Genomic DNA, 12,147 nt, shown 5'->3' with positions numbered 1-12,147 from the left:
GAAGATACAAAGCTAAGAAAGGTGACCACAGGAAAAAAAAAAGAAAGACAGATTGTTCCTTAGTGGACAAATTCTTCAGAGGTTTTAGACAGACAGAACATGACACAAGAGGTGATTGTTGACTGAACAAGATGCAAAAGGTCAGGTAAGAAATAGTCACCAGCACTGGGATGTGGGACATCACAGCTGAAATGGTGCTTGAGGCCACCAGCTCCTCAGATTTGGTGACTGATAACCCTAAAAAGACTCCAAATATTTACCATGGGTGAATTTATGGCACAAACTGCATCCTGAATTTCATGTGTCAGTGCAGCAGAAGGCCTGGGTGAGGAAGGGATGCTCAAAGCATTTTATGCTGGGGTGTCATCAACCCTCTGCCATGGCAATGCCAAAACCAGACCTTGACTGGAGTCCTGAATCTGGTGATTCCAAGCTTTGTGGGACAGGGAATCTGAGACAGGATTAGGGCACTTCAATCATAGAATCATAGAATGGTTTGGGTTTGAAGGGATCTTTAAGATCATCTCATTCCAACCCCCCTGACATGGGCAGGGACACCTCCCACTAGCTCAAGTTGCTCCAAGCCCCATCCAACTTGGCCTTGGACACTTCCAAGGATGAGGCATCCACAGCTTCTCTGGGCAACCTGTGCCAGGGCCTCCTGGCTTTATTAAGACTGATAATCTAGGAAAAAGGAGAATAGTTTCAAACTGACAGTAGGTTTAGTTAGATATTAGGGGAAAAGTCCTTACTGTGAGGGTGGGGAGGCCCTGGCACAGGTTGCCCAGAGAAGCTGTGGCTGCCCCATCCCTGGAAGTGCTCAAGGCCGGGTTGGACGGGGCTTGGAGCAACCTGGGCTAGTGGTGAGTGTCCCTGCCCATGGTAGGGGGTTGAAACTAAGTGATCTTTAAGGTCCCTTCCAATCCAAACCATTCTGTGATTCCATGATTCTATGACTCTGGTTCTATGTTTTTATGGTTCTACGCTTCTGTGACACTTGCTCTGTCCCTCTCACACTCACACCTCCTCCTAAACTGGAATTGCTGCTCTGTGGCTCACCCCCATCCCAGTGCCCCTCCTCTCCTTCCAGCCAGACCTCCAGGGAGGCACCGCTCGCTCCTGAGCTCGTTACTCAGGTACAGCTCAATGGGCTCAATAATTAAGGGCCCCCTGAGGAGCCAGGGCTGCAGACACACGGAGCTCCCAGTCAGTGCGGGAGTACCAGGGCTTGAAGGGAAAGGACTTGTAATTAATGTCCTCTAAAACATGCAAACGAGATTTCCTTGCCCTCAGACCAAATTAGTCTAACAGAAAGGGAAGAAGAATGGGAAACAATGTTTAAATTAAAGAACAGAGGGAGGACGGTGCTTTTATTCCACGGTAATTTAGATTACAAATCCACTCTCCCCTGGATCAGTTCTGTCTGCTCAGTTGCCTAATTTGTGCTTGGCTCAAAGGAGAAAGTTATTTTCTTTAATTTTTTCTTTCCTTTTCCTCCACGACTCAGAAATCCTGGAACGGAAACAGCTCTGGGAAGGCACAGCCAGGAAAGCAAAGCAAGGCAACACAGCAGCAATCAGTGAGGTGATCTCTGAAAGCAAACAGGAGCTCCTGGGATTCTTTCAATTAGGTGGTTCGAGGAAAATCTTTGGGCAGAGGCAACAAAAGTTGTCTTTTGCAACTTGGATAAATTCACTCTGCTCCTCACAGGAGGATGGAGAATGGGGTGAGTAATTCTCTGGGCAGGAAAGGAAAAAGTGGGATGTGTTTTAGAGCCACTGGAAAGGGAGAGGGGGTATTTAGACATACAGGGATAAAAGAAGGCAGGAAAAAGAAAGACCTGGATGTGATGAACACACAGTGAGATCCTTGAAGAAACTGGACCTCTCTTGCTTCATCGTGTTACCTCGTCACTGGTTTCATCCTCCATGGCCTCAGAAACCTCCCTGGCAGCATCAGGGTTAATCTCTCCCCTCACACTCTACTGCAAAACACTGGAGGGCCACAGACCTGCAAATCCCTTTTGAATTCCAGTGTTTTCTTTTCCATCTATTGAGTTCTGCAAATATCTCAGTGAAAGACAGTGGGACCCTGTGCTAAAACTTGCAGAGAACCCAAGAACAGGTAGATCTGGATGCTCTGGTCCATTGAGATGGGTTTCATCTGGCCAGATGTTGACATGTTCCTCCAAATGAATGGATAGAGGTAGGTTATTTTTAAAGTAATTGAGGGAATTTGGTCTTTTTAGTAAACAAGGCACCCCATGCTAAGGATAGTGTCTAGACTAGGGAAGATGAATCTAAAATGGCTCCCAAACTCTGAGTGGGCAGGTGATTTTAATTGTTTTCAGGTTGTCTCTGATGCCCAAGTCAGGAATCTGGAAACACAGAATCATTAAGCTTGGAAAAGACCTCCAAGATCATCAGGTCCAACTGTTGACCCGGCACTGCCAAGTCCTCCGTGAAACAATGTCTTTAAGTGCCACATCTACGCATCTGTTAAACATCTCCAGGGATGGTGACCCCACCACTACCCTCAGAATCCCGTGCCAGGGCTGGACCAGCCTTTCAGTGAAGAAATTGTTCCTAATATCCAGCCTAAACCTCTCCTGATAGAACTTGAGGATGTTTCCCCTCATCCTGTCACTTGTTACTGGGGAGAAGAGACCAACCCCCACCTGGCTCCAACTTCCCATCAGGGAGTTGTAGAGAGCAAGAAGGTCCCCCCTGAGCTTTCTCTTGTCCAGGCTGAGCCCTCCCAGCTCCCTCAGCTGCTCCTGGTGCTCCAGCCCCTTCCCCAGCTCCATTCCCATCTCTGGACACGCTCCAGCCCCTCAATGTCTTTCTTGTCCTGAGGGGTTCACATCTCACACTTCAGTGACGTGTTCCACTGTCACACTTCCCCTGTTAGATAACTCCTGGTTTCCTCATAAAATAGATCCACAGGTTTCTCTGAGGAAATTTTCTCCTTTTTCTGGCACTTCTGGGTGATGTCCCTGCTAAGAGAGCTCAGGTTTCCTCTCTCCAGGAGGCAAGAGAAACTACTGAAGAAGAGGGCCAGGGTTGAATATAACTGACTTTATGGGGCTGACCCGATGTATGATCTTTCTCAAATCACTTGTTCTCTCCATAATGTTGTTTTCCTTCCCTGTCTCCCCCCGGAGTTTCTGCTGGGATTGTAACTCTTTCAAAGGAGGAAATCAGCTCAAAGGAGGAAATCAGCTCAAAGGAGGAAATCAGCTTTTATTTTTTTGTCCTTTTTTATTTCCTTACTTAATTCCACCTCTCTCCTTCTCTGGGGCCAGTTCACTCACTGCATTCCAAGAGATTCCTCTCAGCACAAGTTTCTGCCTTGCCCACTAGATGTCATGAAATGCTGAGCTCTCAGAGCAGTGGGAGAAGGGGGACTTTGGGGCTGTTTTGTAGCAAATTGCTGGAGTTCCTCCCTGGCCATCTGCTTTCTGGAGGGAGCCCACTCAGTTGGGAGCTGTGAGCAAAAGCATCAGCTGCTGCCAGCACCGTTCCTATTTTCAGCTCCGAGGAATCACGACTGTCGGCAGCTCCGCCAGGAACAGCAGCACTTGGCATTTGCTGTGGGCTGGTGAGTAAAGGAGAAAACCCAGGGAGAGATGGGTTTGGCTTCAGCTGACCCACCATTAGACATGGGCAGCTCTGCAGCTCTTCCAAGTCTTCGTATCCGCTGCAGGAATGACTTTGCTCCCCTCGTTTCCAAGCTGCTTGGAGGAGCAGGTGGGCTGGGAGAAGTTGTGCTTGGGATTGGTGAAGGCACCTTCCTGGAAAGGCACTGGGAGAGGAAAAATATGAAGTTTGCAGGCTGGAGAGATGAGTCATCTAGAGATGCAGACTTCGTATACAAAGGGCTTCAGACTCTAAGCCTTCCTTAATTGGTTTTGGATGCTTTCCTCAGTTTTCAGAACTGACCTTTGATTTTTCTTTCGTTCTTCACGTGATTAATTACCATTTCTCCACTTGCCTCTCTTCTATTTTAAAGCATTGTCTTCCCTTTGGACTGGCCTTCCTCCAGCAGGGTTCAAGTGTGTGGGGGATACTTTGCATTAGTTGCTTGACTTCAGATAAAAATATGTTTAGTGGAGCTGTCTGCTTATTTTCAAATATTGCTGGTATTTCTCTCCTTGAAAAAGAAAGGTGAGGGAGAGAATTTCACCCCTTTGACTTTCACCTGAGGGCTTTCCAAGACTGAGTTATTCAAGTTGCCTGCACAAGGTCAGTTTGTTGGGAAGATCCTCTCTCTTCCAAAGGACTCACAGATCCACCTGAAGTTCCATGTGAAGATGCCACGTGAGTTGAGGAGCTAGCACATTTTCCCTGGGAATCATGTTCACAGCTCAGCAAATGTATGATTTTTCTGAGCCAACATCTTGTCAGACCCAAGTAAGACTTTCCACATTTCCAGCACTGCAAGAAAAACTTTCAGGATGTTTTGTAAAGTTGTTTTTTTTTTTCATGTCAAGCTCTCCCTGTTGATGTTCTGGCCTAGTTTGTAAGTTGGCTCAAGCCAGACGATTCCCAGGAGGTGACAGAGATGTGAGTCCCTGGTTTGAGGGGGAAAAGGAGGGTGAAAGTTTGTCCATATGGACAAAATCTCTGTAAGACACTTGGATTCAGGATTGAGAACAAATGCCAGCTCATTTTCTTTGGTCTTCTAGCCCTTGGCCTGCAGTTGTAGAGATTCAGCAGCAGAGGAGAACAACAGAAAAGGGGAACAAGGATGATGGAGGGACTGGAGCATCTCTCTTGGGAGGAAAGGCTGAGAGAGCTGGACATATTCAGTTCCAAAAAGAGTTGCTGAGAGGGGACCTCATCCCTGTCTGTCCATGTCTGCAGGGAGGGGGCAGAGGATGGACCAGGCTCTGCTCGGGGGGGGGGAAGCCCAGCAATAGCACAAGAGGAACGGGCAGGAACTGATGCCCAGGAAGTTCCACTTGGACATGAGGAAAAACTTCTTTGCTGGGCAGTGACCCAGCACTAGAACAGGTTTCCCAGAGAGGGCGTGGAGCCTCCCTCACTGGGGATATTCCAGAAGAGTCTGAACAAAGTCCTGTGCCTTGAGCTCTGTTTGAGCAGGGAGGTTGGACCGGATGACCCACTGTGGTCCCTTCCAACCTTTCCCATTCTGTGATCACCTTCCTAGCCTTTGCTGGCCTCTCTCCTGCCTGTCCATGTCTCTGTTGTACTGGAATCCCAGCCCTGGGCACACAAAAGGGCAGGAAAACCCTGCTGAAGCCCGGGATTGAACCAGGGACCTTTAGATCTTCAGTCTAACGCTCTCCCAGCTGAGCTACTTCAGCTCTGCTGGGGCTGCAATTGTCACAAAACCTGTTGAAATATGATGATCTTTCAGCCTTTTTGGGCAGCCTTTAGTTGATTTTGGCTTGGGAAACAAAGAAGTTGTTTCAGGGAACAGGATGGAGACAGGCTGGGCTCAAAGCAATGGCCCAAGGTGCCAACACAGCCTCCTTGTCAGTGTATGAACATGTGTTCTGGGGCACACAGTGGCTGTTGGCAGAAGAAAGGAGAAGTCATTGCAAAGCTCCAGCGCTTGACAGGGGTGCAAAACCTCCAGCAAATCTGTGGAAGGTCAAAAAAAGTCTGATTTTCATGAAGAAACACCTGAAATCCCTGTTTCCCCAGCTGGGAATAGCCCGGGTGCCCTCTACAGACAGATCCTGCCATCCCTTGCCCACAGAAGCTGTGGCTGCCCCATCCCTGGAAGTGTTCAAGGCCAGGCTGGATGTAGCTTGGAGCAACCTGGGATAATGAGTGGCATCCCTGCCCATGGGAAGGCATTGGAACTGAATGATTTTTAAGGTCCCTTCTAACTCAAACCATTCCATGATCCCTGCAGAGTGACAAAACCCCGGGAAGCAGGAGCCGCTCTGCAGGACCTCAGTGGCTGTGAGGATTTCAGGGGAGCATCTGCAGGCAGCGTGGTTTTGCCCCAAAATCGTCAGCGGGCTGTGCATCCCACCCACCCCCCGCCTCCCCCCCGGTATTCCTGCACTCCCTGCTGCCATTCCCGTCCTTCCTGAACCGAATTCCTCTAGTTTTATCTGCTTTGGAGCCGGGAGAGGGCAGCAGTGCTCATGGACAGACAAAGCGGTCCCGCTGCTGTCTTCGCTCCTCCGCTGAGAGTCTGGAAGCGACATCCCGGCACCCTGGGGATGTTGGGATGGGCAGCAGTGCAGACAGGGGCTTCTGGCACTTCCCGCTTGGCTAAAGCCGTGTACAAATCCTTTTCATTCCAAAGGAAAACTCCTCTTCATCTTGGTTTGCACAGGGCTGGGATTTAAGGACTCCTTCCTTGATTCCAGGCGGTGATCAATCAGCCTCTCCCTTGTCTTCTCACACTCTGGAGATCTGTGCCTGGAGCAAGTGCCTTTGGCTTAATTACACCTCTTGATGAGCACTTAAAGCCCCCTACACCTGAGATAATTAAATAAATAAACCTCCTGCTCCCCCTGCCCCCAAATAATGAGTGAAAAATTAAGGGAGTCTTCTGAAATAAAGTCTTAATGAGCATTGACTAATTAGAGTCACATATTTCTGCCAAGCAGTGGGAGCATGAACTGAATGTGGGCATGTCAGAAAGTTTTCATCTTGATATAACAAAGAATTTTTTCAATCAGTGGAACAACCTCCACAGGGAGGTGGTGGAGTCCCCCATCATTGGAGATTTCCAAAATGCAGTGGGATGGGGTATTAGACAGTCTCATTTAGAAGCCACAGCTCACAAACAGTCCTCGAGCTGGTCATCACCAAATTCATGGACCTGTCATCTGTGATCCTGTGGAATTGCCTTCCTTTGGCTCCTTCACCATTGGATTCCACTTGAAGCAACTTGGTTGGAGACACTTCCCTGGTAGAAGTAGGATATTTTTGATCAGTCTGATAATTTGAGGGCCAGCACACTCCTGGAAACATGGAATCATAGAATATCCTGAGTTGGAAGGGACCCACAAGGATCATCAATCCAGCTCTTGTTCCTGCACAGGAGCATCCCCAAGAATCCCACCATGTGCCTGAGAGCGTTGTCCAAACACTCCTGGAGCTCTGGTAGCCTTGGTGCTGTGCCCACTGCCCTGGGGAGCCTGTTCAGTGCCCAACCACCCTCGGGATGAAGAACCTTTTCCTGAGATCCAACCTAACCCTCCCCTGGCACAGCTCCAGCCATTCCCTCAGCTCCTGTCACTGCCCACCATGGAGAAGAGATCAGTGCTGCCCCTCTGCTTTCCCCTCTGCGTGATAACCTATGTTATCTCAGTGTAAATTTTGGAGTGCCTACAAAAATACAGTTTAATAGCTCCAACTCCTAAATGGTAGTTTTTTTCTTGGACTTTCCCAAGTTGCTGGGGGGTAACAGTGTGACACCCTCAGACCTGCAAAGCCCCAGTAATCAAAAGAGAGGTTCTCACATTGGACGTGAGAGCTCTGGCCTCTCTCCCACTTAAAGATGCCACTTGCTGGGCATGGGATCAGTATTTAAAGCATATTCCAGTATTTGTACTGATTAGGATGGTACAGACGTCCCTGGGAATGTCCCCTGAGTGAGTGACCTTTTGTGAAGGAGTCTGGCCTTGGATTGTGGCTCTGCCCTTGTTCTTAGTAGGTGGTGGCTGCCCTGACCCTCCAAAATGTCCCTCTGAGTTCATGATTCATCTGCCAGGATGAGCCACAGAGACTTCCCTGCCCCCCCTCCTCCCTCCAGCCAGGATGAGCCACGGTGGCATTTGTTTTAATATCCCAACAAGAGAGATCCACAGGCACAAAACCTGGGCTGTGGAGCTGTGCCAACCCAAAGGCAGGCAAGGTGAGAGGGAAATGCCAAATGCCTCATAGATTCCAAAACTGCCACACGATCCTGCCTGGGAGGATGTGAAGCTGTTAGAAATAAAAGAAAAAAAAGTGCTTTAAAAGGACAGAGTGTTGATGGGAAGTTGGCAGGTTGCTTTGGGCAGGCTGTTTATTCTCATACAAAGCATTCCAAATGCAGACTGTTTACCCAATGGAAACCCCTTGGCTTTGTGTTTCCCTCATACAGCTCATTCCTCACCAGCTGGAGCTCTGCAAAACACCTTTCCTTAGTCACCGGTGTCCACCCACAGCCAGATGCCACTAGTTCCCAAAGAGCTCGAGGAACCTGAACACCTTTTAAGTCAACACTGAGGGCCTCTGGCTTCCCTCCTGCCCTTTTTCAGAGAATCCCAGAATCAAAAAGGTTGGAAAAGACCCCTGAGATTGTCGAGTCCAACCCGTGCCCCAACCCCACCTTGGCATCCAGCCCATGGCACCGAGTGCCACATCCAGGCTCTGCTGCAACACCCTCAGGGATGGGGACTCCAGCCCCTCCCTGGGCAGCCCATTCCAAGGGCTGATCCCTCTCTCTGGGAAGAACTTCTTCCCGATGTCCAACCTAAACCTCCCCTGGCACAGCTCAGGGCTGTGCCCTCATGTCCTACTGCTGGTTCCTGGGAGCAGAGCCCGACCCCCCCAGCTCTCCCCTCCTGCCAGGGAGTTGGAAAAGAATGAGAGGGTCTCCCTTGAGTGTCCTCCTCTCCAGGCTGAGCCCCCCCAGCTCCCTCAGCTGCTCCTCATAGGGCTTTTCCTCCATATCTGTCTTTAAATTAATCAAAGCCAGGAGGCACGTTGGGTTGGTGGTGGGTTGATACTCAATTCCCTGGTGTCTGATTCCCTTCTCTGCCCCTGCTGTCTCTCATGGCAAAGGTCATGTCCTTAAGGCCACATCCCTGTGATGGGCAGGGATGACACAGAGCTTTGCATCCACTAAAACCTGTGGAGGTTCACAGGAGGAACTGGGGATTTGTAGTGCCAAGCCTGAGCAAATCTCCTCTGTCTCCCAACATGGCCCATTAGCCAAGGCTCAAGATTAATAATTTTCCATCAGCCAGGAATGTGGGCAGAAGCAGCTGATAATTATAGACATGCTGAACCTACTCCCTCACCAGTTCAGGAAATTCTTTAGCAGAATAAAGTTAATAAGAATGCTGAACTGTTCCTCTAATGATACAGTTATAACAGTTTAGTGAAAAATCCTCTGTAATGGTGTATATAGATAATTACAGAATCATAGAATGGTTTAGGTTGGAAGGGACTTTTAAGATCATTTACTTCCAACACCCAGCATATGTTGCATAAAGGGCAATATTTATATTCCATGGCTTTTTCTTCCTCTTCTATAATTTGCTGGCCACTCCTGCCACTCTGAAAGATTTATCCCTTACCACAATTTCACTTTGTCTTGGAATAAAAAGTCTCTCCTTTCCATTGAAAGTGCATTTCCTCGGCCCTTTCTCTGGTCCTAGAGAAGTCCTGTTGTTCTGCTGTCCCTCTCAAAAGCTCAGAGCCTCTCTGGGGAGCTGGGCTGAGGTTGGGATGAGAGGAAAGCCCCCTTCCTGCACACACACAGACATCACCTCAGAGTCAACTCGTCTAAAGACTGTTGGAAAAATTCCAGCACTTTATAAAGAGAAAAGGGAAAAAAAAAAAAAAGGAGAAAGTGAAAGAAAGGAGCTGGCAGAAGTAAAGGAATGTGCCAGAAATTAGTGTATCTTTTTTTAGTTTGTCATTCTGGTGGTTCTTTGGGGTTTTTTTCCCTCCTTAATTCTGCTGGTTTGTGGTATTTCACTGGTTAATTAGCCCATGTTAATTATTAACCTCTTGTGCCACTTAGTGATGGGGGAGGAAGGAGAGAACTTCAGGCCTTCTCATGGAATTATTAAGGTTGGAAAAGACCTCTAGGATCATCAAGTCTAATGGTTAATGCAGCGTCACTGTGTCCACCACTAAAATATATCCCCAAGTGCCACATCCACACTTTCTGAGCACCTTTGAACACCAAAGTCCATTTGAGCACTTCCAGGGATGGGGATTCCACCACTTCCCTGAACACTTCCTGGCCACCCTTTCAGTGAGGAAATTTATCCTAATATCCAATCTAAACCTCCCCTGGTGCATTTTAGGCCCCTTCCTCTTGTCCCATCACTTGTTCCTTGGGAGCAGGGACTGATCCCCACCCGGCTCCAACTCCTGTCTGTTCCAGAGTCCAGGCAGTTGCTTCCCAGCTGGAGTGCAGAGGAGAGCCCTGGATGCCCAAAGAAGTGCTCCACACACTTGAAGGACACACTGGATCCATGGCAACTTTCCAGGCTGTTCCAAAGGACACGGAAAGGGGCAAATTCCAGAGGTCAGGGTGGCCGAGCGGTCTAAGGCGCTGCGTTCAGGTCGCAGTCTCCCCTGGAGGCGTGGGTTCGAATCCCACTCCTGACAACTTGTTTGCTGCCCAGACTCATCCCAGAGGGAATTCTGCTGCCTCCCAGTGTAGGAGGCATTCCCAGGAGTCTCCCTGATTCTTGTCCAGCCCTTGGATTGGTGCCTACTATTGATTGTTCAGGTTGACAGTGATGAGGTCAAAGAGAGAAGTCTCTCCCACCTGATTAATCAGAGAGAATTTTGGCTTTTTCCCTCCTGCCTGATTAACTCCTGGCTCAGATGGAATTTTGGCTTTTTCCGTCCCATGTGACTCATACCTGGATCAGGTGGAATTTTGGCTTTTTCCTTCCCACTTGATTAACTCTTGGCCCAGATGGAAATTTAGCTTTTTCCTCCCACCTGATTCACATCTGGCTCAGATGGAATTTTGGCTATTTCCCTTCTACCTGATTCACACCTGGCTCAGGTGGAATTTTGGCTTTTTCCCTCCCACCTGATTAACACCTGGCTCGGGTGGAATTTTGGCTTTTTGGATCACCAAATCTGCTGGTGGCAGCTGGGTTTCGCCATTTCAAAGTGGGAAAAGGGTTCTGTCCCATGAGTTGGGGGCTGACTGTGAGGGCTTTAAACCAGGTTTGAAGGGGGAAGGGGATAAAACCAGGCTTGCTAGAGATGGGCCTAAGGACAGCATGCCAGTGTGGGGCTTGAAATCCATCTTCCTGTGGGAAGGAAGGACCTACAGAGGGATCTGGACAGGCTGGATTGATGGGCTGAGTGTTCCGAAAATGAGGAGATGTGGCACTTCCCTACGTGGTTGAGTGTGAAGGTTGAAAGATTGAACCTGATGATCTTGGAGCTCTTTTCCAAACTTAATGATTCCACCATTCCCTGAAGCACAGAAATCCTCTTCCAGCCTAAACAAGGTTAAGCTGCAGCAGTTCAAGGCAGAACAATCCTTTTTTGAATGTTTTTTTCCTGATGAGTCTGTGGCTTTAAACTTTTATGCTGCAAGTTCTTTGAGATGATGTCTTTTATTGATAGTCTTTCATACAGCACTGCAGTGTCAGTGTGCAGGGCCTGGATTTCTCCCACCACTCATTTTCCAAACCAGAGGCAAGTCCTTGAGATCCTTGTGCCTCCCAGGCAAAGAGGGGAGTCCAGCAAACCGAGGTGCACAAAAAGAGCAGGAAAAGCAGTTTGTCTTGAAGGACAAGGAGATCAGAAATCTTTATTTTGTTAATTAAAACAACCCAGCAGCACTTTTTGCAGCCTCAGGTGGCACCTCCCATTAGGTACCAGCACCAAAGGACCTTTCCTGCTGAGGGAAAGAGAAATTAAGAGTCCAGAGCTGATGTCAGTGATGAATTTCAAGCTTCAAGTGAAAAGATGAAGTCTTCCTTTCAACTAAAGACATCACTTTGTGGAAGGAAAGAATGTGAAAACGAAACCACGAAGGCTGTTCCTGTGTCATGGTCAGGGCTGGTGACTCCAGTAGTTCCCTGGGCAGCCTGTTCTGATGTTCAACCACTCTTTCAGTGAATATTTGCTTCCCAAAATCCAACCTGAACCTCCCCTGGCACAACTCGAGGCCCTTTTCCCACGTCCTACCATTAATTTCACGGCAGAAGAGGCCGAGCCTTGCCTTTAATTAGAATATCTCTTTGCAACAGCTCTGTCAAAATCACATGTTCTGGTGCAATCAGGAATGAGATGTTTCTTCCCCAAAATGCTGCTGAGCAGCCAGGATTGAGCATGTACCTGACTCCCACTGTGGAATCGTGCTCGTTGAGCACATCAAAATATCAAGGCAGTGTCGGTAAACTGCAGAGGATGGTGGAGAACAACTCCAAGCATTTAAAAAGTCAGGAGGGAGATGAGA

General features: G+C 48.6%; 1 long non-coding RNA gene and 2 other non-coding genes across 3 annotated transcripts; 2 read left to right on the top strand and 1 right to left on the bottom strand.

Annotated features, from left to right (window-relative positions):
* The first annotated feature begins 1,007 nt into the window (after nt 1–1,007).
* On the top strand, nt 1,008–10,155 carry LOC108503953. The gene is made up of 3 exons (XR_001876943.1): nt 1,008–1,136; nt 1,508–1,726; nt 10,099–10,155. It is a non-coding gene; the product is annotated as an uncharacterized LOC108503953 (long non-coding RNA).
* On the bottom strand, nt 5,257–5,329 carry TRNAF-GAA. Its single transcript has one exon. It is a non-coding gene; the product is annotated as a tRNA-Phe (tRNA).
* Nucleotides 10,156–10,242: 87 nt separating the features above from the next.
* Nucleotides 10,243–10,325, top strand: TRNAL-CAG. Its single transcript has one exon. It is a non-coding gene; the product is annotated as a tRNA-Leu (tRNA).
* The last annotated feature ends 1,822 nt before the right edge of the window (nt 10,326–12,147 follow it).

This window comes from Lepidothrix coronata, unplaced genomic scaffold (assembly GCF_001604755.1).
Source record: "Lepidothrix coronata isolate B3197 unplaced genomic scaffold, Lepidothrix_coronata-1.0 Scaffold148, whole genome shotgun sequence".
NCBI classification, from domain to species: domain Eukaryota; kingdom Metazoa; phylum Chordata; class Aves; order Passeriformes; family Pipridae; genus Lepidothrix; species Lepidothrix coronata.
The sequence above is the reverse complement of the archived record's forward strand: the minus strand, read 5'-3'. Positions and strand labels throughout refer to the sequence as shown.